The sequence below is a fragment of the Aotus nancymaae genome, unplaced genomic scaffold, assembly GCF_030222135.1.
Source record: "Aotus nancymaae isolate 86718 unplaced genomic scaffold, 86718_ANA_hifiasm-v0.15.2.pri h1tg000076l, whole genome shotgun sequence".
Classification (NCBI taxonomy): domain Eukaryota; kingdom Metazoa; phylum Chordata; class Mammalia; order Primates; family Aotidae; genus Aotus; species Aotus nancymaae.
In genome coordinates, this window is record NW_026988491.1 from 1,255,767 (window position 1) to 1,281,155 (window position 25,389).

The 25,389-nt window shown below is 45.7% G+C and overlaps 1 protein-coding gene and 1 pseudogene across 4 annotated transcripts in view; one reads left to right on the top strand and one right to left on the bottom strand.

The window, feature by feature from the left end:
* SEZ6L (seizure related 6 homolog like) overlaps positions 1–25,389 on the top strand; it is a 219,310-nt gene that overhangs the window by 149,876 nt on the left and 44,045 nt on the right. The gene's annotated exons all lie outside the window — the stretch shown is intronic.
* LOC105725763 (N-acetyllactosaminide beta-1,3-N-acetylglucosaminyltransferase 2-like) lies at positions 16,997–18,194 on the bottom strand (annotated as a pseudogene).

The window sequence follows — 25,389 nt, forward strand, 5'->3', positions numbered from 1 at the left end:
CGCCCGCCTCGGCCTCCCAAAGTGCTGAGATTACAGGCGTGAACCACCACGGCTGGCTGTAAACTCAATTTTTAAAAATAACATCTCCTCCTTCAAAAAAAAATGTCTACTAGTTGAATCCAAACTGAGGACCACCAATTTCCAACCCCTGCAAATGATTAAGGTGATTGAAAGATTAAGGTCCTTTCTCATTGCAGTGATGAAGAAATTCAGGTTTTTAATCACTTACTTTTTTCAAGGTCTTTACTAACATTAATTTTTACTTTTTATAAGTTAAAAATAAATTGTATTATTTGCCCTTTGGATTAATCCCATGAAGTAGGTGCAACTGTTACATTTAATTATAATTAAATATAATTAAATATTATATTTATATTATATTTATAATATATAATATACATTTACATTTATAATATATTTATTTTATATATTTATAAATAAAAATATTATAAATTTATAATTTATAATATATAAAATTCATATAAAAATTTTTATATAATATATATAAAATTTTATATAATATATAAATTTAATAATATATAAAAATATAAAAATAAATATAAAATATATTTATAATAATTTTATAATAAATATTATATTTATAATAATTTTATAATAAATATTATATTTATAATTTTATAATAAATATTATATTTATAATTTTATAATAAATATTATATTTATAATAATTTTATAATAAATATTATATTTATAATTTTATAATAAATATTATATTTATAATAATTTTATAATAAATATTATATTTATAATAATTTTATAATAAATATTATATTTATAATAATTTTATAATAAATATTATATTTATAATAATTTTATAATAAATATTATATTTATAATAATTTTATAATAAATATTATATTTATAATAATTTTATAATAAATATTATATTTATAATAATTTTATAATAAATATTATATTTATAATAATTAAATATAATTAAATATAATTCTCTTGCTTCCTCACCACTTCACCTGGATGTCTAAGAGGCATCTCAAATAAAACATATTCAAAGTCAAACTCCTTATTCTCCCTCCCTATGTCTATTTATAGGGAGATAGTTATTTATTTATCTATTTATCTATTATACCTATTCTACCCCATTTTTCCCATAAATGTAAGGTACGATTTATTCCACCAGCCACTTGGGAAAAAAAAAAATGTCAAAAAAACAGCAACAAAAACAGAAACCTTGGAGTTATTCTGGCCCAGAGGAGTGTTGGCTTTCTTAGAAGTTGGGGGCGCAGGGGGCCATGCTCTGATTTGCAGCATCTGTCAATTTCCATGGTGTAAATACTCCCACCATGATCCATTTCAAGCTACCAACCTATGACAACAGGCTCTCCAAATGCATGGACATTTAATCATTAGCTCTTGCAAGCCCCTATGAGCTGCCCCCAGCCCAGCACACTCACTGTGAACTGGACCTTTCTCTTTCTCCCATACCCTGTCTCCAAATCCTCAGGAAATCCAGTTTCTTCAGTTCAAAAGTCAAAGTTTTCCCAGTGCCCAAGCACTTCTGACCCCTCCACTGCCACCTGCAGGGTCCTAGCCACCACTGTGTCTTCCCAGGATTATTGCAATAGCTTTTGAGGTCTCCTTGTTCCCACTTTTGCCCCCTTTGGGCTCTTTTTAACCAACACTGAGTGATCCTGTTACAACCTAAGTCATATCACCCATTCTCTGCTCACTTAAAGCTCTACAATAGCTCCATGCTGTCTTTGGAGGTAAAGCCAGTGTTCTTACAAAAGGCCCTATTGGATCTAGCTCTGGTTACGTCTCTGGCATCACTTTATTCCTCTCTTCTCCTTTCTGTATGGTATATTTGACCACACTAGCCTTCTTGCCATTCCACACACATACCTCAGGGCCTTTGCACTGCTGTCTCCTCTGCCATTAGGATGCTCTGCCCCAAATATCTGTACAGCTCGCTCCCCATCTCTCCATCCTCTGACTTTGCTTCACCTCCATAGCCTTCACCACCACCTAACGCACTACACATCACGGTATACCTTGAAGTATTTCAACTCCCACCACCTCCACCTACGATGTCACCTCCATGAGAAGAGCAGGAGTTTATTTTCTGTTTTATTCACTGCTATAACCCCAACATATAGACCAGTGCATAACCCATAGTAGGTGCTTAATAAATAAAAGCCAGTGCAATAAAGGTTGCTTGTCACGATCATATAGACATGAGGCTTCAAAGCAAGTATTTGAACACAAATTTATGTCCAGCTGGCTATGACGCACATGGAGAGGAAAAAGGGGGTCAGAAAAATATGAGGAGACCTTCTGGGGACATGATCTCCATTTCTTTTTTTTAAGATGAAGTCTCTCACTTTGTTGCCCAGGTTGGACTGCAGTGGCACGATCTCAGCTCACTGCAACCTCTGCTTCCCTGGTTCAAGTGATTCTCCTGCCTCAGCCCCCTGAGTAGCTGGAATTATAGGCATGTGTCACCATGTCTGGCTAATTTTTGTGTTTTTAGTAGAGACAGACAGGGTTTCACTATGTTGGCCAGGCTGATCTCAAACTCCTGACCTCATGATCTACCCGCCTCAGCCTCCCAAGGGGCTGGGATTACAGGTGTGAGCCACCATGCCCGGCCTCCATTTTTAAATAAATACATGTTTATTACATGACAAGGAACCTGGTTGATAAGAAATAACATGGGTTAAAAATTACCAGATAAAGTATTAAATAATAGAAGTAGGAGGACTCCCCAAGAGAACGTTTTATAGGGTTATAATATCAAAGGATGTGTCATCATGGACCTTAGAATCAGAATATCTAGTGGTGGGGGGACTTCAGGGTCCTCTAATCCAGTGATGCTGAGATATGCTGGTAGAGTTCGGGGACAAAGTGTAGTGGGGCTTGGGGAGCCTATAGCATCCTCCTGGATGGTCTAAGCACTGGACACTAAGCCAAGCAGTAAGTGATGGTGGAACCACAGACAGGCTAGAATGGGGCCAATAAGGGAAGCACCGCCTTCCCCAGGGCAGCTGTCACGCCTTGCACAAGGACAAGCAGCCAGCATCATCCCGGAGCCTTAGGATTTGCAGTGACATCAAAATCGATTCAGTCCCAGTTTTAATCATCATGGACATGTGAGGACTGTCTTTTTTGTCACTGAGCAAGTTTCATTCGCTCCCACACATATTTATTGAGCATCCACTATGTAGCAGGCATTGAGGCTGGGCCCCGGCAGTGAGCAAGACAGATGCAGTCCTGGCCTTGGGGAGACATGTGGTAGGTCGACACAGCACCAGCAAGAGGAAACCCCGCACCCTGGGGGCCCAGAGCGAGGGAAGGTGAGCCTGGCTGAGAACATGAGGGAGGAGCTTTCCTGAGAACGTAGAGTCTAAGTCAGTCGTTCTCAACCTGAGGCCATCTTGCCCCAGGGGACACTTGCCAACGTCTGGAGGCATTTCTGGTTGAGACCATTGGAGGGTGGGGTGGAGGGCACCCCCAGCATTTAGTGGGGACAGGCCAGGGCTGCTGCTACACATCCTACAATGCACAGGACAGTCCCCACCACAAAGAATGAGCTGACCCAAAATATCAAGGGTGTTGAAGCAGAGAAACCCTGATCTACGCTGAGACCTGAAAGACAGAGAGAAGATGGGCAGAGATGGAAGGGAACAGTGTTCCCGCCAAAAGGAACAGCATGTGCTAACAGAGGCAGGAAAGCACAGCTCCCTTCTTAATTGTCCATGATATTTAATATTTGCTGAGCACTTAGGACATTCCAGGCATTTATATCCTGGATATCTTCACAACAAGCACATGCCTTGGTTTCTGTTATTATCTCCATTTTCCAGATGAGTAAACTGAGGCTCAGGGTGGTGGGAGAGTGCCTATGGTCGCACAGCTAGAAGCTGGCAGAACCTAGACTTTAACCCCACTTGCCATGTCTCCAGGACGCTGTGTGTCTAGAGTTCAAGGACGCATCCATGAAGCAGGACAGCCTGGCAGTGGGTGCAACTCAACAGCGCCTTGAAGGCCACATTAGGGAGTCTGGGCTTCCCCAAATTGGGCAGCAGGAAAAGGGTTTTAAGCACTTAAAGAGATTAAAGCTTTGCAGAAGGGAGCTGAGTCCTCCGGTCACCAGCCTGAGTCTCACGCCGACAAGCTTGGCACACGCTTGGCAGAGTGGCATCTGGACTTGGCACCTCCTCCCTCCCACAGAGGGAGTGAAAATAGCATCTCAACAGCCAGGGTTACGTGAGGCCCAAGAGCTGCTGGGTTTAATTTATCTTGCTTGGTTTTCCACTGACAGTTTTAGTAAACCAATTTGGGTTTGATAGTAAAAATAATTCCATCCTCCGGGCCCCTCAGCACTCCTAAGTGTTTGCAATTGTTATTTATCACATCGACGAGGGGGAGGGAGTTGAAGAGGGGGAGGGAGTTTGCACTGCAGACCGAGCTGGGTAGGTGGCCCATAGTAGGCGCAGGACTTAGCTGTCTGCTGAGTCATGAATGAGGACATAAGCCACATGTGCCAGGCAAGAGGGGATCTCTCTCCCTCTTCGTCTACTGGGCAGTCCGTTGATACCATGGGCATGATGGTTCTAGTTAGTTACCATTTATTTTAAAACCTACTATGTGCTAGGTAGGCCCTGAGCTGCATCATTTAGGTCCGTGAGCAATAATAAATGTGAACATTATTATGCAGAGATAATAATTACACAAATTAGAGCTAATGTGGGTAGAGATAATTACAGAAGTGCAATTACCCAAATTAGAGATAATGTATGCCAAGCACATTGCATGGTATCTGGCAAGTAGTTGGTGCTTCATAAATGGAGACTACTATTATCAGGAATCCTCAGATATGGCAGATATTATCATTACCACTTTATGGATTGGGTAATGACAGCACAGAGAGGTTACGTGGCTTCCTCGGGTCACACAGCTGTAAAGATGGAGCACACCCCACAGCCTCCACTTCCACTGACTTGAACAGCTTTGGGGGCACCAGCTCTGTGTTTCAGCAATGCAGCAATAATGCAGGAAAGCTCCCAGGCCTGTAGGGACTCAAAGTTCAGGAAGGGCCCAGGCAAGGTGGCTAATGCCTGTAAACCCAGCACTTTGGGAGGCCGAGGCAAGCAAAGCAGGAGGTCAGAAGTTCAAGACCAGCCTGGCCAGCATGGTGAAACCCCATCTCTACTAAAAATACAAATATTAGCCGGGCATGGTGGCAGGCGCCTGTAATACCAGCAACTTGGGAGGCTGAGGCAAGAGAATTCCTTGAACTCAGGAGGCAGAGGTTGCAGTGAGCCAAGATCGCACCACTGCACTCCAGCCTGGGCGACAGAGCGAGACTCCATCTCAGGGGGAAAAAAAAAAAGGTCAGGAAGGGACATAGACCCATAAACAGACAACCTGGCAAAATGTAAGCAAAGTGCTGTGTCTTGGAGGGTGGGTTGGGGAGGTAGAGGGGAACTAGGTTTATCTCCGTGAGCTATGGAAATGTCCCTGAAAAGGTGACATCCAGGCGGACTCTTGAGGAGTGTCAGTTGCCCAGAGTTAATGAGAAAAGTGTCGTGAGCAAAGGATTCAAGCAGTGACAACAGTGACCCCTAGGCATGGAATGAACACGCGGAACCACAGCATCAATTAGAACCATCTGCCCTGCATGGTTGGTGTCAGAAGAAAGAAGAAAGTTGCATCAACCTGAGAGTCAGGAGCCCTCAGGCTAAACCTCCTTCACACCCTAAATGCCTCCCTCACCCACCATGTAGCCCTCCCAGCTCCACCAGAAATCTGCCTCTTACCCTAAAAACACAAGTGAACAGAAACATTTAAATCCTAAGGGACTTCTCATATGGCTCTCTTCTCTCTCTCATTCATTCTTCCCCGCCCCCCAACTCTCAAAATAAATTACAGGAAGGGGAATGAGGGAACTCACACTAGTGAAGGCATTGTAGAATAGAAGAGCCTAGAATAGGAGGGGCCCCAGGTGGGGAGGTAACTTAGCAAGTGTCACACAGCAAGAGAGGACCAGAAACACAACCTGCATGTGACCTCAGGAGCTCAGCTCGAGGGCCACCACCTTGAAGACGCCCTGTGGCCAAGGAGACATAAAAGCATCTAGAGTCAAAAAGAGAGGCATGGAAGTCCTGATCCTGATGTTCAGCAGCTCTGTGGCCTCAGACAGGTTATTGAAGGTGGCGGTGCCTGCCCCACAGTGGGATATTTTGTTCACTCTATCCCCAGTGTCTGGCACAAAGTGCTTGATAAATATCTTTGAGTGAATGAGACAGTAAGGCTGGGCACAGTGGCTCATGTGTGTAATCCCAGCACTCTTGGAAGCCAAGGTGGGAGGATCGCTTGAGCTCAGGAGTTCAAGACCAGCCTGGCAACAAAGAAAGACCCCATCTCTACAAATAATTTTTAAAATAGCCAGGTGTAACACGGTGAAACCCTGTCTCTACTAAAAATACAAAAACAGCCAAGCATGGTGGCATGTACCTGTAATCCCAGCTGCTCAGGAGGCTGAGGCAGGAGAATCACTGGAACCTGGGAGGCAGATGTTGCAGTGAGCTGAGATGGCGCCACTGCACTCCAGCCTGGGAGACAGTGAGACTCCATCTCAAAAAAAAAAAAGAAAAAAAATTAGCCAGGTGTGTGGCATGCAGCTGTGGTGCTAGCTACTTGAGAGGCTGAGGTGGAAGGATCACCTGAGCTCAGGTGTTGAAACCAGCTTGGGCAACATAGTAAGACCCTGTTTCTAAAAAGAGAGAGAGACATAGAGAGAGAGAGAGGGAGAAGGTGGGTGGTTAATTAAATAATGTAAAAATTAAAATAACATAAGGTCTCTGACACAAGGCAGGCAGATAACCATAGCTAACACTCTTTTTACCCCTCCTATGTGCCAGACATTATGCTAAATACTGGCACGCATTATCTCATTGATGATGATGATGATGATGAAGACCAACATCTGACATTCATTGAGTGCTTACACTATGCCAGTCTTTAAGTGCTTTCTTCACCGATATTAACTCATTTTACTCTCCAATGCAGTGTCAGTACCCTATGCAATATCTACCTCATGTCAGTATGACCACTCCTTTGTACAGATGAAGAAACTGAGGCTAAGAGGCATGAAACTGCTTGCTCAAGGTTACACAGCTGGGATGTGGCCAAGTCAGGACTTGAACCCAGGTCTCTAAGACCAAAGCCAGTTTTTAACCACACAATAAACAGTAGCGAAGTGCTCCACATGGGAGAAATTCCCAGCTCCATCTTACAGAAGAAGAAATTGAGGCTCAAAGAGCTTCTGGCTCCCTGTTCCTGGGTTTCTACTGCAAACATACATCTATCTCTGGAGGAAAAAAGTCCCAACCAGGCTGCAGCGTGCCTTCCTTTGCTCCTCTGCAGAGTTCCCACCATTGCTCCCTGTTTATGAGCCCCAGCACAGTTCTCTAACCAGGAAATAAAAGGACCTAATAACAAACCCAGGTAACCATATGATTGATAACTGCAGAACAGTTCTCTTCAGCTTCTGCCAACCTGTTCTGTGCTAAGTTAATTCCAAGCCCTAAAAATTAAGTGCCTTGTCCAGAGGCACTTCAGTTCTTCAAACAGAGCTATAGCTGCTTTGGACTGTAAGAATCCTTCCTGAGAGCGAGGCAAGGAGGAGGGAGATGCAAGAGTTGAGGACAACATTAACCCTGGGAGAGTAGATTTCCAGACATCAGCAAAAACCATGGGAGAAATGGCCACGACAGAAATAAAACGGGCTGAACTCAGATCTTCTGGCCCATTAGCAAGAGGAGACAGGATTTCCCTGGAGCCAAAAGTCCGAAGGAATTAGAGAAGGAACAGAAAAGTTCATACAGTTCAAATTCCATCATGTTGCAGAGCAGGAAATTGAGCCCAGAGATGGGAAGAGATTGCCTCAAGACCACTCTTCTCAGTCAGCTATTGCCGCATAACAAACCAGCCCAAACTCACTGGCATAAGACAGCAAGCGTGCATTGCTGTTCATGAGTCTGCAGGTCAGCATGGTGCTTCCGGTCTCTGCTGGGCTTGCAGATGGGTCTATGGGCAGCCACAGGCCTTCTTCACATATTTGGGAGTGGGTTGGCTGTTGTGGTCTAGGTGGGCGTAGACTGGGATAGACGCAGACATGGCTCTCTGCTCCACGTGCCTCTCATCCTCCAATCGCTAGCTTGGGCTTGTTCCCATGGTGACTGGCCAGGGTTTCAAAAAAGAAAGAAGAATCATTCAAGGTCTCCTGAGACCAGACTAGGAGGTGGCACAGCAGCATATCTGCCATATCCTATGGCCAGCCACAAAGCAAGGGCCACCCCAGAGGTATGGTGTGGATACAGAGAGGCACCGAGCTTTGGGACCACTTTTGCCCTCAAGCTACCACAACCACAGAAGAGTGGAGATTAGAACTCTGGTCTCCTGGTTCCGGCCCAAAGCTCCAAATGATATCACTGTGTACAATGATCTTATGAGATCTGAGCATCATTATCCCCATTTTACAGATGAGGAAACCGAGGCTCAAAGAGTCGAAGGAACTTGTGTAAAAGCCCCCAGCTAGGAAGAATAAGAGACAAGATTTGCACCTAGGGCTTGACAAGATTTGCAAGATTTGCACCTAAGAGACAAGATTTGCACCTTGGTGCCTGGCATATCGAAGGCTCAGAAAACGTTTCTTTCCCTGCATGATGCTTTCAGCATGTGGGAGACACTCTGGAAAGATCTTGAATTCCTTCAGGGATGGGAAAAAGCCTTCGCCTACAGTAAGAAGTTTTGGGGTCTAGTCCCATTCTTTCATTTAGTGGCTGTGTGACCTTGGATAAAGTCACCCCACTTCTCTGGGTCTTCTTTCATCTTTCAAATGAAAATAGCAATGGTACCCAACTCTTCAAGCTCCTGAGGTGATGAAATGATACCACATGCAGAAGCATTTGGCAAGGACTTGGTACATTACACATACTCAACAATTTAATTGGTAACTGTGATGATGATTAAGCCCTTCCATGGTCCATGGTCCTGTGTACAAACTGAGCTCCTTTGCATAATCACACACACACACACTCTCTCTCTCTCTCTCTCACACACACACACACACACACACACACACAGACATACATTGATTCCTCTGAGCTTGCAGTTTGAGTGTTACGGTAGGAATGAAGAGAATCCATACACAGGTCCTACCCAGGTAGCCTACCTGACTGATTACCTTCCTCTTCCCCACAATTTGCAGGGGATTGTGGTGGTAACTTGGAAACACAAGCACCAGGGGTAGGTCCTCCGCCAACACCTGCCCGTTTTCTGCTCCCCGGCCACACCACGCTCTTCTCACCTTCCTGATTGCAGGAGCCTACTTGGGAGGGGTCCTGCTCTCTATCTGAGCTGGGACATCGCCTTACCAGTGCACATCTACAAGCTCAAGGCATTTGAATGCAATTAGACCTGACATCTTAGGGAGATACATCTGCTTGTTTTGCAAGTCCCTGACATGCACTGTCCTCCTGCACTTACTATTCAACAAGTGTTCATTGTAGGCACACCATGTGGCCAGAGTTGCATCGAATTATCAGAGGTCTGGAGATGGCAGTCATCACTCACATGATTACTGTAGCGCCAAAACACTCACGTGCCCTTGCCCTGGTGCCAAGCTCTGTTCTGAGCACATTACCTCTCAGTTCATTCTCAGTGCAACCTAGGAGAGTCACGCGATTTGTTCTCCATGTTATAGATGAGGACAGGGACCCTCCTCCGAGGGGTAAAATGGCTCACCGCTTAGACCCAGGAGTGCCCACCTCACACCTCTCATCACCCCTCAACCCTGCTTCACAGAGTAGAACCGACTTCATCCTGGGCAGCCAGCCTCCCTTTGAGCCGACAAGCAGTGTAGTCAGACCTGCCATGTAGACAGCACTCCCTGGGAGGAAGGCAGAGGCAGGTGGAGGTGGCAGGAAGCCAGGCTGGAGGCAGAGGGGTAGCAGCATTGGCCTAGCATGGTCCAAGGCCTGGGGAAGCCTCTGCATGCCCCTCTGGGGCCTTCTGGGGAGGAGCTGGGACAAGCCCTCCAAGTTTCAAAGGGTTCATTTCTCCTGGAGGAGTTTCCACACCAGGTGGGGGTGGCTCCTGCGTGGAGTTTCCCAGGGGTGTTCTGGCCGCTTGGATTGGCCACACCAAGGCTTTCTTTAGCGGAGGCCTTCAGGAATATGTGCAAGATGCGGATGTGGAATGGCAGGAGGCGGCGACCCCAGCCACTGCCAGCTTCTGCTGGGAGAAGCTCTGTCACCTCTTCCTCCAGCAATGCAGAGCCCTGGCCCAACCGCCCTGTGCACACGTGCGGGTGTGTGTGTGTGGCAGCATATACCACACACCACACAATGTTACACACAGCACACACCCTAAAACACACAACACACACTACACACACCACACGACACCACACACCCCCACTCACACACCACACACACGCTACACACACACCACATGACACTACACACACCACACACACACCACATGACACTAAACACACCACACGACACTAAACACACCACACACACACCACACATTACACCTACCACACATCCCCACACACACACCACACACCCTCCACACACACACCACAACCCACACACCACACATATCACACACATCACACAACTCTACACCCACCACACACTACATCACACACACCACACACACAGATACATACCACGCACCACACACCGCCACACACACAGATCCGACCTCACCAGCTGATCACGCTTCCCTCAAGGTCAGCTCTCACACCCTGACGTAGACGATCCCGACATGTAGAGGGCCCTGGGCTCCACTCCATGTTTGATAAATTTGGGGAAGCTTCCATCCAGAAAGAGGAAGCAATGTGGGCAGAGCCACATGGGAAATTGATGGAAGAGCCACAGATGCCATCTGGGGTCACCCCTAGGTCTGGAGAACTCAGGCCTCAGCAACCTATTTCTAAAGCCTTGTACCCCAACATCAAGCCCTTACTTGCTATTGAATGGGGAAATGGGGAAAGTGTGTGGGTCCAGCCTTCTCAGCAGGGGGAAGGCTGGCAGTGGCTTGGTCATGGCCACTGTTAATGGACTTTTTTTACCATTTGTGGATTCTGAGATTTTCATCTCGGGAAACTGAGGCCCAGGCTGGGAAGTGACTTGTCCAGTTGCAGGTCAAGTGGCAGCATGAGTGCCCTTTCCTGAGGTCTCGTCACCCCAGGATTTGTTCCCATGCCGCCCTTGCCCCTCAGCAGGGTGCACAGTCCCTTATAAATAAAGAGTTTTTGTAATAGAGGAAACATCCTCTCGTAGCGGAACTCTTGGTATTCACTGTCATTTACAGCCCTCAACAAGATTATCCCCATTTCACAGGCGGGAATACTGAGGCTCAGAGAGGTTAAGCTGCTTCCTCAAGGTCCCCCAGCTAGAATTTGGACCTATTCTCTTAATGCTGCCTCCTGAGCTGCAGGTGAAACACCAGGTGAAACGCCGTCTTGGTAGGCAAAGCAGCCGGGAGCTGTTGGGTTTTCCAGGTCATGGTGCTAGGTGTGAAATGTCGTCAGTGGCCTTGCCAGAGCCTCTCCTGCTGCCCTCTGAGATGGCTCAGTCCAGGGACGTGGAAATGAGAAACCGCTTGAGCTACCCGTGGAGCCAGCCAAGAGGGACGGCAGGCCGAGAGTGGGAATCTCTTTCCTACTCTTTTTCTCTTTGGGGATAAGAAGGAAATTGAGAAAAGAGAGGAAGGAGGAGGAGATGGAGAAAAGGAAGAAAAGAAAGGTGGTGGAAACTGGGATCGCCGCTGAAGTCAGGGCTGGGTCTCATTCAGGCTGAAAACTCCCCATCTGTAGCTCTCAGTCCTGGCTGCCTGGGGGAGCCCCCTGGGAATGGGGGTTTTGATGGACACTGATGCCCAGTCTCCACCCCTAGATGGCCTGATTGGTCTGGGGTGTAGACTGGAATCAGGAGTTTTTAAACCTCCCCAGGGATTCTGATGTGCAGGCAGGAATGAGAACCACGGGGTAGTGGGTTCAAAGCCTGGAGTGGACAAGCAATTTGGTGAACATTTTTGGAGAAAGGAGGGAAGAGAGGGTGGAAGGAAAGAAAGAAAGAACAAAGAAGAGGCTAAGAAAACTCCGGCCAGGCATGGTGGCTCATGTCTGTAATCCCAGCACTTTGGGAGGCCAAAGTGGGTGGATCACCAGAGGCGAGGAGTTTGAGACCAGCCTGGTCAACATGGTGAAACCCGTCTCTACTAAAACTACTGAAATTAGCCAAGTCTGCTGGCAAATGCCTGTAGTTCCAGCTACTTGGAAGGCTAAGGCAGGAGAATGGCCTGAACCGGGGAGGTGGAGGTTGCAGTGAGCCAAGATCGCACCATTGCACTCCAGCCTGGATGACAGAGCAAAAAAGAAAGAAAGAAAACATATCAGTTGTTTGTGTTTTAAGGTGTCCTACTAGGGAGCCAAAGATACTGGTTTTCTATGTCCTCCCTGGAGCTGACATGGTTTCTTGTCCTGTCTGCCATTTTATCAAATTAAATTGAAACCAAATTTAATTGGGTTTCACTGGGCCAAGGGCCCCTTGGCGATTCCTTGGTGCTAAGAAGTATCTGGCAAGGTTGTGCTGCATCTGAAAGGAGTGGAGAGGCCTTAGGATCTGGGCCTTTGGGGCTCAGTTTACTCCTCTGTAAAATGGAATTCATAACATTTTTTCTCTGACCACCTGACTATGTGGGTGAGGGGATCAGATGAGAAAATAGATATCCAAGAACTTTAAGCATGTCCCTTCTAAGGCCTTCAAAATAAACTATAAATATTTTATGAAAGTTTTATTGCATACAACTGCATTTATAGCTTTTGATTCTTCTTTTTCCTTTATGTGGATCCTAAGATTTATTTCATCACTATCTCCACTGTTCTGTAAAGATCTTGACTGAAGTGCAAGATAGTATTTTCTTAGAAAAGTCATTTAATGCCCCCGAGCCTCAGTTTCCTCACCTGGAAAATGGACATAAATTCACCATCGTTCCTTCATTTAAGTGACCTTTATTTCACCCGTACCAAGCCCTGTGTGGGCTCCAGGGATCAGGGTGAAGACACGTGCCGTCAGGGAGCTGACACAGGCCGATGAAGGTTGGTGGTTTGTTGCTCAGGCTTTGTCTTCCAGCAACATCTGTTGGGATTCTGGCCCTGCTGTATAACCAGCTGCCTGAGCTTGAGCGTGCTTCCTCACCTCTGGGTGCTTTGGTTGGTTTATCTGTGAAATGAGTGTGAATAGTCGTACTTACAGGGTTAGTCTGAGGATAAAATGAAATGGTGCATGTAAAGTGCTTTGAAAAGCATTTGAAGGCGGGGCTCTGTGGCTCACACCTATAATCCCAGCACTTTGGGAGGCCTAGGCGGGTGGATCATGAGGTCGAGAGATGGAGACCATCCTGGTCAACAAGGTGAAACCCCGTCTCTACTAAAAATACAAAAATTAGCTGGGTGTGGTGGCGCGCACCTGTAGTCCCAGCTACTCGGGAGGCTGAGGCAGGATAATTACTTGAACCCAGGAGGCGGAGGTTGCAGTGAGCTGAGATCGCGCCATTGCACTCCAACCTGGGTAACGAGAGTGAAACTCTGTCTCAAAAAAAAAAGGAAAGCACTTGAAAACCTTAGCTAATGATTACATACCTGTAAATACAAGAGGCACAAAGGGATCACAAGGAATTAGTAAGGTGTGATCCAGCAGAGAAGAGAGAAGAGGGCTTTCCAGGTAGAGAGACTGGCATGAGCTAAGGCATGAAAGATGGAGGCTTTTAAGGGTCTAGGGACTGCAAGAGGCTTGGTGTACTGGATGTTAGAGACAGCAAGAGATGGGCTGAGACCCACCTGTGGACTTCTGGGAGGTGAGGCTGAGGAGCTGGCCTTTCGTCTGTGGGCTAATTTTTGCGGTTTCCACAGTCTAATTCTATTACCTGCTACTTCTTTTTGTTGCTGTTTTTGTTTTCCTGAAACTGCGTGTAAATTGGCTTGCCTTTTTCACTTGCTTTTATTTGCCAACCAAAATAATGTCTGCGAAATTAGAAACTTGATACGCAAACCATATATGTATATAGTTTTCTAATTTATGTAATTTTTCTAATCTGCATTTAAAGAAACACATAAACAGTAGACATTGTAAAGTATGTTTGCCTACCTAAAATCGTCCTGTGAATGAGGCTCGAAAAAGCCTTGTAAAGGCAAGATTCCTAAGCCAAGGGTCAAACGTTTGTTTAGAAAGGAATAAGGAAAAGAAAGGTGGCTTGCTCACCATGTCTTTCTACGCCCTCTCTGGAATATTGACTCTAGCTCAATAGTTACCAACCTCACCTTCCACCATCTCCCCACATCCAGGCTCCCGATTGGTTGGGGTAAGAAGGGCACCTGCCGGGGAAGTCAACTCATTCCATGCTTAGGCATACAGTGTCCTCTGCTGGTGAGGAGCAGGATTACATAACCAGAGACGGGTTCGCTGATCTGTGTCAGATTCTCATTTGCATTCTATCCTCACCTCTTCCACTCTCTAGACCCCAGTGAAACTAAGGAGGGTCCCTTAGGCTGTTTTTATCCTTTTTGAACAGGTACTACATTCACATGATTCAAAATTCAAAGGTACGAAAAGAACTGCTGTGAAAATTGAGTTTCCCATCCTTCCCCAGCAAACAGCCCCGTCTCTGGCTCTCCTCCTTAAGGGCAATTACTTTCTTAGGTATCTTATGTATCTTTCCCCAGATCTTTCTAAATATTTCAAAAACTATAACAGAAACCACTTATCTATCAAAATTAAGCCACCCAGACTAAGGAATCAGATTAACACTGATTTTATTGCAAACTCTGTTATACCTGATGAATAATAACCATGAACAAAACACAAAGAACATTTGTTACCAAGAAATGTAAAATGTTGGGGAGACAAAATCTTTTTAAAACAAGAAGTCTGGGCTGGGAGCTGTGACACAAGCCTGTAACCCAGCTCTTTGGGAGGCCAAGGCGGGAAGATCACCTGAGGTCAGGAGTTCGACCAACATGGTGAAACCCTGTCTCCACTAAAAACACAAAAATTAGCCAGACATGGTGGCGCATGCCTGCAATCCCAGCTACGTGGGAGGCTGAGGCAGGAGAATCACTTGAACCCAGGGGACAGAGGTTGCAGTGAGCCGAGATCGCACCATTGCACTCCAGCCTGGGCAACAGAGCAAGACTCCGTCTCAAAAAAAAAAAAAAAAAAAAAAAAAAAAGAAGTCTGTAATACAAAATCACAGCTAAATAGGAGGAATAACTTCTAGTGTTCTGTAATACTGTAGGGTTACAATAGTTAACAATAATTTGTTGTATATTTTCAGAGAGCTGGAAGAGAGGGTTTTCAAGGTTCCCAACATAAAGAAATGATTGTCTGAGTTCATCGATTTGCTAACTACCCTAAACGGATTAGTACACATTTTACACATGTAAGGAGATAGCACTTTGTACCGCATAAATGTATACAATTATGTGTTAATTAAAAACTAATAATAAATAAATTGGAAGCATTTTTTAATAAAGGAAAAAATAAGAAACTCATAGAAAGAAGAAATGTTACCTTGGTTGGGGAAAAAAGTTGGAAATCGCAGGTTGTTTTTTTTAAAATACAGTGGCTTTATTTCCATTGTTTATAGTCCCCAGCATCCCATCTGATAAGAACCTTCAATTCTATAAACAAAGATATTTCAAGAAAGTATGTTACACAATAGTACATATAAGTAATAGTTTGGCAGAATTTTATCAACTCTAGTAGTTCTTACCCCCAAAAAACAAATTTTAAAATTCAAAAATAACAACATTATTTAACATATGTTACATAATCAACATTTAAAATACCATGCTCTAGTTAAATATTTCAACAACACTGTATACAAATAAAATATTACACAAAATATATTTAAGAAAATGTTTTGGTCTTTGATCTGAACAATAAATAAAAACACAGGCACTTCTACATAGACAGGGAAGCAATTACTACTCAGAATAATGATCTTGTATAAGCAACATGTGAAAATATGGCAGTAATAAATTCTGGAGTTTTAAACTGACAAACCACCTATGCAAAAGTCTGCAACTTCAATCTTTTCACTCAAGTTCAAAAGTTACATGTGCTTTCCTGGTCCACATTGAAAATTCACAAACACGGTATGGTTGTTACGGACAATTCAATCTTCAGTTGGCCATTAAGGAATCATACTCATTATTTTCAAATACTAAAATTAGGTTATGATATGACTCTGCAAGCCAAATATAAGAAAAATTAAACACTCTTTCTCCTTATTATGACCATAAGATCACAAACAACAAGATAAATTAGATGAGTGTCAGACAATGATTCTCATTTTGCAAAATTAATTAACACAAGGAAATACTGTTGGGGCAGCAGGACATTTCCACAGTTGAAAAAGTGAATTCCACAATTGAAAATTAAAGTGTCAGTTTTCTAGACAATTTAAAATTTATCCAAATCCCATAAAAATAAACATAATTCCATTTCACGAAAACCACCGGATCATGTTAACAAAGTCTTTGTAGCCAATAGGTTGAAAAACACCTGAATTGCAGATAAATCAGTCATTATTATAGGAAGTAGGAATATTATAGAAAAGGGTAAAACAAAAATAACTTAAAATGGAAAATTCTAGAAAGATGATTTCAGATAAGAAGGGACAAGGTTTTTAAAAATGACCACTAGCCGGTAAGATCAGAACCAATCATTCTGCCATATCATCCGTAAAAAAATTACCATCTTCCGCTTTCCCGCTTCACTTAAGTACCACACTGAAGGGGTTAGAGGCCCTCAAATGGATACCACTCATAAAGGCAATTTTCACGGTTTAATATAGAAATTGCTCTAATGTGAGAACATAACATGGGAACTATTCAAAATACACCTTTCTATGTAAAATTGAGTTTGTATATATTTTAGCATTTTAAATGAGCACTCTGCAACTGAGACCAAATACCGATCATCTCTTGAGGTTTTCTACTATGTACTAACATCAGATCTACGTAGGAGCAGATGTTATTCTTGTTTTTCTCCTCAATATCAAATGTCCTGAAGCCTTTGTGTTTCTCTGGAACGAGGCTGAGTTTCTGAAGGCACATTCCAGTATAAACGTCGTCAATGGGGTAGAGATGGACCTGGTCAGTGATATGGTACAGCCTACGCGCCAGGTGGCCGGAGTAGAGGAACCCCCCTCCCCCTGAATAGGGTGGGTAGAGGCCGGAGTAAACAACTTCTGGGATGTAGTACTCCAGCTTCTTACTCCGATGAGGTCCAGCACTGTGGATCACATCACCTATAAACAGATCTTTGGCTTTGCTCTCGGATAAGCGATTCCAGTAATTCAGGATGTGATGGGTGTTCACAAAAACATCGTCATCGCCCTTGAAAACAAACTCAGTGTCTGGGCAGGAAGTACTTATCCACCTGAGAAACAGCACTTCCTTCAGAGACAAGTTGAAGAAAGTGCCTCTGTAGTTCCACATAAGAATATCTTGGTGCTCCTCACTCAAATTTCAGCATATCTGAAAGGTCGGCGTGGTTGTCCTCTGGGGGTGTCTGGCCCAGCAGGAAGACTCGCACCACCGTTTGGTTCCCCGCGTTGCTTTCTCAGCCCCAGGATTCCCGAATCGCTTGCCTTCTGGCAAAGTGTGGAGTGAGGGACTTAATCGCCAGCAACAAGGGTTTCTTTGCACACTTTTCCTGTTGATCTATAAGCAGTGAATAATTGCGGCATCTCAAATACAGCAGAAAGTCTTTGAATCTGTCCGGCAAGTTGTTAAAACCCATGACCACCGATGTGACCCTCAGGTCAGGTTCGCAGGAGTTCAGATGGCTCACGTTGGAGAGCCTGCCTGTCTCCCGCGTCTGGTTGGCCAGCATGCTCAGGATGGGGCTGTACTGCCGCATCAGTTTCTCTTGCTCTCCGTTCCAGTATGCTTCGGGAGGGGTAGATACCTTCCAGAACTTCTCTTTGGGTATTATTACTTCTCCTTTTCCATTTTTTTCTTGGCTACTGCTTTTGGAGACTTCCACAATCAAATAAATAAAGACATTTGCCATCCTCAGGATACCCAACAACTTTATTCTTCGACGTCCAACACTCATTTCTCATATCTTGTCCGGGAGCAGCTCCAGCTCGGCGGGGCGGGGGCAGGGGCGGGAGATCGCGGCCGCATCCACGTCCCGGCCGCTCCGCGCGGCTCAGCCCGGCGACCGCCGCCGCTCACGCTCCATGCGCGGCGCCCGGGACGGGCTGCCCGGCGGTGGGGACAGGCTCCGCTGGCCTCCGACACTTGCCGCTGCTGCCGCTGCGCCTCACTCTGAAATCATAGATTTAATGAAACAAACATTAGCAGTGATGTCATGAGAACCCAACAGGCACACCAGGATTGGAGGGGCAGAAAGGGATGTTCTCATTCCACATATCTTTTTTTCTTTATTTTTTGAGACAGCCCAGGCTGGAGTGCATGATCTCAGCTCTCTACAACCTCCGTTTCCCGGGTTCAAGCAATTCTCCTGCCTCAGCCTCCCAAGTTGCTGGGACTACAGGCGCATGCCACCACACCCAGATTATTTTTGCATTTTTTGTAGAGATGGGGTTTCACCATGTTGGCCAAGCTGGTCTTGAACTCCTGACCTCAGGTGATCCACCCACCTCGGCCTCTCAAAGTGCTGGGATTACAGGCATGAGCCACCACACCCGGCATATATATATATATATATATATATATATATATATATATATATATATATCTTGAGACAGCATCTCACTCTGTTACTTATGCTGGAGTACAGTCATGCAATCAATGCTCACTGAAGCCTCGACCTCCAGGGCTCAAGGGATCTTCCCACCTCAGCCTCCCAAGTAGCTGGGACCACAGATATGTGTCACCATGTCCTGCTAACGTTTTTATTTTTTATAGAGATGGGGGTCTCACTATGTTGCCCAGACTGGTCTTGAACTCTTGAACTCAAGTGATCCTCCTGCCTTGACCTCCCAAAGCTCTGGGATTACAAGCATGAACCACCATGCTCAGCTATGCTGAAGATTTTATTTGTGATTTCTTAATCATGTTTTCAGATACAAGACTCATTTGGGGCACACTTCTTGAAAACGTGTATGTGTGGCTTTCATGAGATGTTGTATAAAATAGTGGTTCAGATCTCAAGCTTTGGTTTGAGTCTTGACCTTCTGGGTTGAGCCTGTTTTCTTATCTGTAAAATGGAGCAAGTCTTACTTTGTGAGATTGTTTGAATGCTTGATATTTGGCAGACAGCACTGTTGTTATTCAAAAGCTAAATATGGCTCCTGGAAAATCCAATGGGACCAGTGTTTTCACTGCCCTGAGAAAGGGAGGAGTTAAAGGAAGTAGCCAGAAGTGGGAACGCTGAATGGCGTCTCCACAAATGGCTGCTCAGGCCCTCGAAGGGGCTGCAGAATGTGCCCAGAGCAGGGTCAAGGTGGGGATGGAGAGGAGGCTAGACAAGTGGGACAAGCCAGTGGGTTGGCTTTGGAGTGGCCTCTCAGGCATGCAGGGGTGTCAGGTGGCATTGGACTTGATTCTGGTGACCTGCACATCCAAGGATGGAAGGCATGGCCAAGGAGCCCTAGAGGCAGGCAGGGCAGAAATCCCTTAGGGCAGCCTCCTTCTGATGCTGAAGTTGTTTTCAACTTAACCCCTAGGGAGCAAGTGCTGAAAGCAACCAGACGCTGGCTGAGAGAGTCCCCTTCCCGAGGTTGGAGCAGGGAAGAGTCAGAGCCTTGAGACTAGGGTTAAAAGTTTGCACTCCAAGCCATGCAATACTTTCCACCATGTGCCCATAATGGCTTCCTACTGCAAGCCCCTGTCCACTTCTTCAGCCTCGTTCTGATGCCACGTGGGCAGGTCGGAAGTGCTGGGGACTCAACACATCCAGGAGCAGCCCTCAGTCATAAAGGATGGGAACTGGAGGATAAATAGCCCAGCTTCTCCCTATAGGTGTGTTCTGTACCATCTCCAAAGTTCCTGCAGGACTGAACCCAAAACGCACAGTGAAACCATCTCACCAATGCACCCTTCATTGAGTTCTTCCTTTCTTAATGTCTCATTTCCCCACTAGTGCTGCCTGGGATGGCCTCCCAGACAAACCAGACTTCAAAAGACGCTCGTATCTTGGCTTGATCTCTGCATCTGGAGAATACAAATGTATCTGGAGAATCCAAATGCAGTCAAAAGCCAGTCAGAGTCAGGGTCCTAGGTGGGGACTGGGGTCAAAGCCACAGTCTACTCTGTGCAAGAGCTGAGACCAAAACCTGGCCCCATACCCTGAGATGGCACTGACTCACCCAAGACACACACTCAGCATGGTGCTGAGTGCTGGAGATATACCCAGTGCTGAGCAAGACAGGGGAGGGCCTCGAGAAGCTCCTGATCTGGTGCAGACAAGCGTCCCCAGACCAGGGGAGCCCCAGGTGCTGACTGAGCTTCGTAAGGAGGGTGAGCACAAGAACTGCGATTCAGACCAGGAGGGGATGCTGGGGGCTTTGTGCAATCATGAATCCTGGAAGGCTGAAAGTAAGGGGTCGGTAGGAGTTTCCCAGGTGGAGAATTCAGGGCACAGGGAAGAGTATGTGGAAAGTCCCAGAGGTCGCCAAGAGCGTTGTGCTTTGGAGAGACTGACGAGAAGTGCAATCTGGTTGGAGGTAAAAGAATGGCTTGGAAGGGAGAGTCAGAAATTAGGCTGCAGGAACGGGGCGGGGGCAATGCAAAAAATAGACCTACAGAGCCTTGAGACTAGGATTTAAAGTTTGCTCTCTATCCTAAATCCTAGATTTTTTTTTTTTTTTTTTTTGAGATGGAGTCTTGTTCTGTCACCCAGGCTGGAGAGCAATGACACAATCTCGGCTCACTGCAGCCTCCTCCTCCCAGGTTCAAGAGATTCTGCTGCCTCAGCCTTCGAGTAGCTGGGATTACAGGCATCTGCCATTGCACTCAGCTAATTTTTGTATTTTTTAGTAGATTCGGGGTTTCGTCATGTTGACCAGGCTGGTCTCGAACTCCTGACCTCCAGTGATCCACCCACCTCGGCCTCCCAAAGTGCAGGGATTACAGGCGTGAGCCACCGTGCCCAGCCAAGATGTTTTTGTTTTTTAATTGAAGTGAAATTTATACAACATACAATTAGTCATTTTGACATGTACTATGTATATGTATGTATGTGGTACATTGACAATGGTGAACAACCAGCCCTTCCATCTAGTGCCAAAACATTTCCATCAGCCCAAAAACAAATGCCATGCCAATTAAGCAATTGTTCTGCATTCTTCTCCTCATCCCCCAACCCTTGATAACCACCCATCTGCCTTCTGCCTCTGTGGATTTCCCTATTCTGGATATTCGTTTTTGGTTTTTTTTGTTTTTTTTTAAATGGAGATGGGGGTTCACCTTGTTGGTCAGGATGGTTTCGAAGTCATGACCTCAGGTGATCCACCCACGTTGGCCTCCCAAAGTGCTGGGATTACAGGCGTAAGCCACCATGCCCAGCCTGGATATTCCTTATAAATGGAATCATTCAACAGGTGGCTTTTCAAGGCCAGCTTCTTTCACTGCGTGCCATGTTTTCAAGGTTTGCCCGTGCTGTGAGGTTTGTCAATGCTGCATTCATTTTTACGGCTGAATAATACTCCACTGCACAAATAGACTGTATTTTGCTTATTCATTCATCTGTCGAGGGAACGGGTCCGATTTCTGTTCTGGAAAGATTCATCTGGCTGCTAAGGGGAGGAGCATCAGGGCCAGGTGAGGATGAGGTCAGGAAGCCACTGAGGTGCTGCCCAACAGCCCGAGTGAAAGGTGATGATGGTCCAAGCATAGCCTGCGACAGTGACCAAGAAGAAAGGGGTGGACTGTAGAGGGGGAGATGGAAGCTGAGGTCTTCTGCCAGGAGCTCACACTTTGTGCCTGTGGAAAGCCTTACACTCTGGTAGCTGAGAGGGGCCAGAGTGGGTAGGGTCTGGCCTTGGGAAGCTCTGTGTTCCTATGGGATTCTCCCAGAGGGGAGCCTGCCACTCCCAATCACAGTCAGACTGAGCCTGCCTGCCTGCCAGCATCTCTCCATCTCCCCTTCATCCTGGAGTCAAACTGCCACCCCAGCACCTCCTTGGATCGTATCTAGCTGACATCTCAATTCAGACCTCAGCGGAAAACCACGCTCTGCCCTGTGGCTTTCCCTGTGGTAAACTCAACACATTTTCATTTCGGTTGCTTAGGATGGTCCAATTCCAGGGACACTAACTGCACTTGGTAAATACATGGATGAGTGAGTGAAAAGGTAGGCTCCTCTTTGCATTGAGGGGAAAAAACTAAATTGCCAGCCTCTGTGTACGTAATTGGAACCAGTCTGTCAAAAAAGCAGATTCAGAAGGATGAGGCAGAGAGGAACGTGCTTCTTTCTCCCAATGCCCCTTCATGCACATCCTATATTATTTTTTTCCTCTGGGTGAAAGCTGCGTTTCATAGGTCTTCTGGTCACAGTAAGTGCAGTCCAGTCTGAAAATCTTACAACCCTGAGTATCTTTCACTTTGCAACTTCATCCCTCCCTCAACAGTGCTCCTCTGGCTGGGAGTTTTGCAGATGAAGGGCATGGGAGGTAAGGGAATGGGAGAACCTACCTTGGCTACGCTGACGTGTTATGGAATACACAGAATGCTGATGTTTTGGTCTTTTACAGGGTGTTCAATGTGGGAAAATCTCCTGAGCCTGGCTGCTCTTAGCTTTCCCCTTTGCTGGGATTCTATTGCCCTTTCAGTAGGGGCCACTTTTAAGGAGACCTATAGTTGGCTTCTCCCTGCAGGATTCACAGCTAGACCCAGGAACCATAGACCACATCCCTGCTGTCTTCAGTGATGGGACGCTCACTCTCAATACCAGCTTGTAGTCTCTTTGCTCTGCCCAGATCCAGGCAGGCAGCCCCAGTCTGATTTTATCATTTCTCTTGGTGAGCATCAAATCCAGCCACTGTTATCCAAACCCCAAAAGCAAGACACCTGCCAAGTCACCAGGAGTTCCCTTGAAGCCGTCCTCACTAGGCTTAATGTGAGGGTGATACACATTCTACCCTCCCTCCTATGGGTCCCACAGCGACCACTCCCCTAGAGGCAGTCCTTCCCGCCAGCCTCTTCAATGCCCCAGTGCGTTCTTTTCTTTCTCTTATATAAGCTAGAAATGGAAAGAAGGACTCAGACTTGAAGAGTTGCACCGATGGTAGTAGATGATGCCATTGGTACTCTGTCTGAGCCATGCAATACTTTCTGCCATGTGCCCATAATGGCTTCCTACTGCAAGCCCCTGTCTACCTCTTCAGCCTCTCTCTGATGCCATGTGGACAAGCTGGAAGTGCTGGGGACCCAATATATCTGGGAGCAGCCCTCAGTCATAAAGGATGGGAACTGGAGGATAAATACCCCAGCTCCTTCTCCCTATGGGTCTGTTCTGCACCATCCCTAAAGTTCCGGCAGGACTGAACCCAAAACGCACAGTGAAACCATCTCACCAATGCACCCTTCATTGAGTCCTTCCTTTCTTGATGTCTCATTTCCCCACCAGTGCTGCCTGGGATGGCCTCCCAGACAAACCAGACTTCAAAAGACACTCGTATCTTTGCTTGATCTCTGCATCTGGAGAATCCAAATGCAATCAACAGCCAAGCCTCTCTCTTTAGAAACTGGGAAAGCACCGCATCATTGTCTTGTTCTCAGCTTAGGGGGACACGGCTAAAATTTCAGGACAACAGGGAAATTGCGTTTAATAGTTTGTTGCACACCATTTACAATGTGCATTCATATAAGTTATGGTTTCTCAAGCTTAGCCCTACTGACGTTTTGGACTAGATACTTCTTTGGGGTGAGGGGCTCTCTTGTGCACTGTAGTATGTTTAACAGCGTCCCTGGCCTCCACTCACTTGTGGTTCCCAGCTCGTTAGGAAAAATATGTTTCCAGACACTGCCAAATGTCACCTGGGGGGAAAACTGCCCCTAGTTGAAAACCACTGACATAAATCATCTGACGTCATTTTGGCATAAACAGAAATCCAAAGAAGGATGATGGTGATGATGGTGATGATGATGATGACGATAGTGATGATGGCAATGGTGACGATGATGATGCCAAAAACGAAAGTGGAATATAACAACATAACATTCAAGTGACATCACCACACTTGCTCAGGTGCTCATGGTGAACCTGGAATTTGAATCTTGGAATCTTTCTGCCTGCCTCACCTCATCCCCAGAGCTCATGACATAGACGATGAGTATTAAGCCTGATACACAGACAAGAAATTTCAGAAAAACCACATGCCCTCCATGGAAGTGACAAAGCTGAGAATCAAACCCAGGCCTTCTGATTTCCGAGCCAGTGTGCTCTTCCCAGAACATTGCTTCATTCCATTTTACGGAAAACAAAGAGTTGTGGTGTGGTTTTAAAATGAAAGTTATTTGCACCTTTGAAGATGCTACTTCTGCATTTTGGTCATTGAAGTGAAAGATAGAATAAAGCCAAGATGCACATTGTCTGTAAACTACTGTTACCAGCGGATCAGCTGTGAAGTCGGCTTAAGGAGTATATCTGCCATCTACCACATTTCACACTAGTCTAATCCATCACTTTCTTGAACAATTGATGTTTTCATGGTACTTAGAGCTAAAGAGGCCCTTCCCTACCATAGGTCCAAAGCTGACATCACTCCCACTATTTTTGCTGTCAAATAGAGTCTCTCTGGTGGGCTCTTTCATACCTTAGCATGTATTGGGCACCTACTGTGTGCAAGAAAAGGTGGCAACTCCAGAATTTCAATATAGCAGGGATCTAGGGGCTTCAATCTAGTTAAAAACTGTCAGGGAGGTAGGAGGAGTCTGGGAATTTTGTCTTGAAGCTGTGTGTGCAAAACAAGCAGATAGCTTTTCTTTGAAGAAGATGTTTTGGGAGTGGCATAGAGGAAACTGATGAAAATTATGGGGGCAATCAAAATCTCCCTAAGCCACCCCTTGGAACAACCTTGCATGAGGAACTATGAGAAGTATGATGGAAGGTATTGGGGTGAATAAAAATACAATCCCTGCCTCCCAGAAGCAAACTTTCAACACCTTTCTTTGTGTTTCTGTGGTTTTGTTCTGACCACCTGAAACACAACGTAGGTAGTCGCCACCTCGCCTCCCTACTCCCAGATGAGCAGCAAACACCACTGTTGGCCATTGGATGAAGCTATCAGCAGGCAGGGCCGCTATCAGTCTGCGTCAGTTTCAGGAAGTCCGCTCAGGGCCGTTTCCTG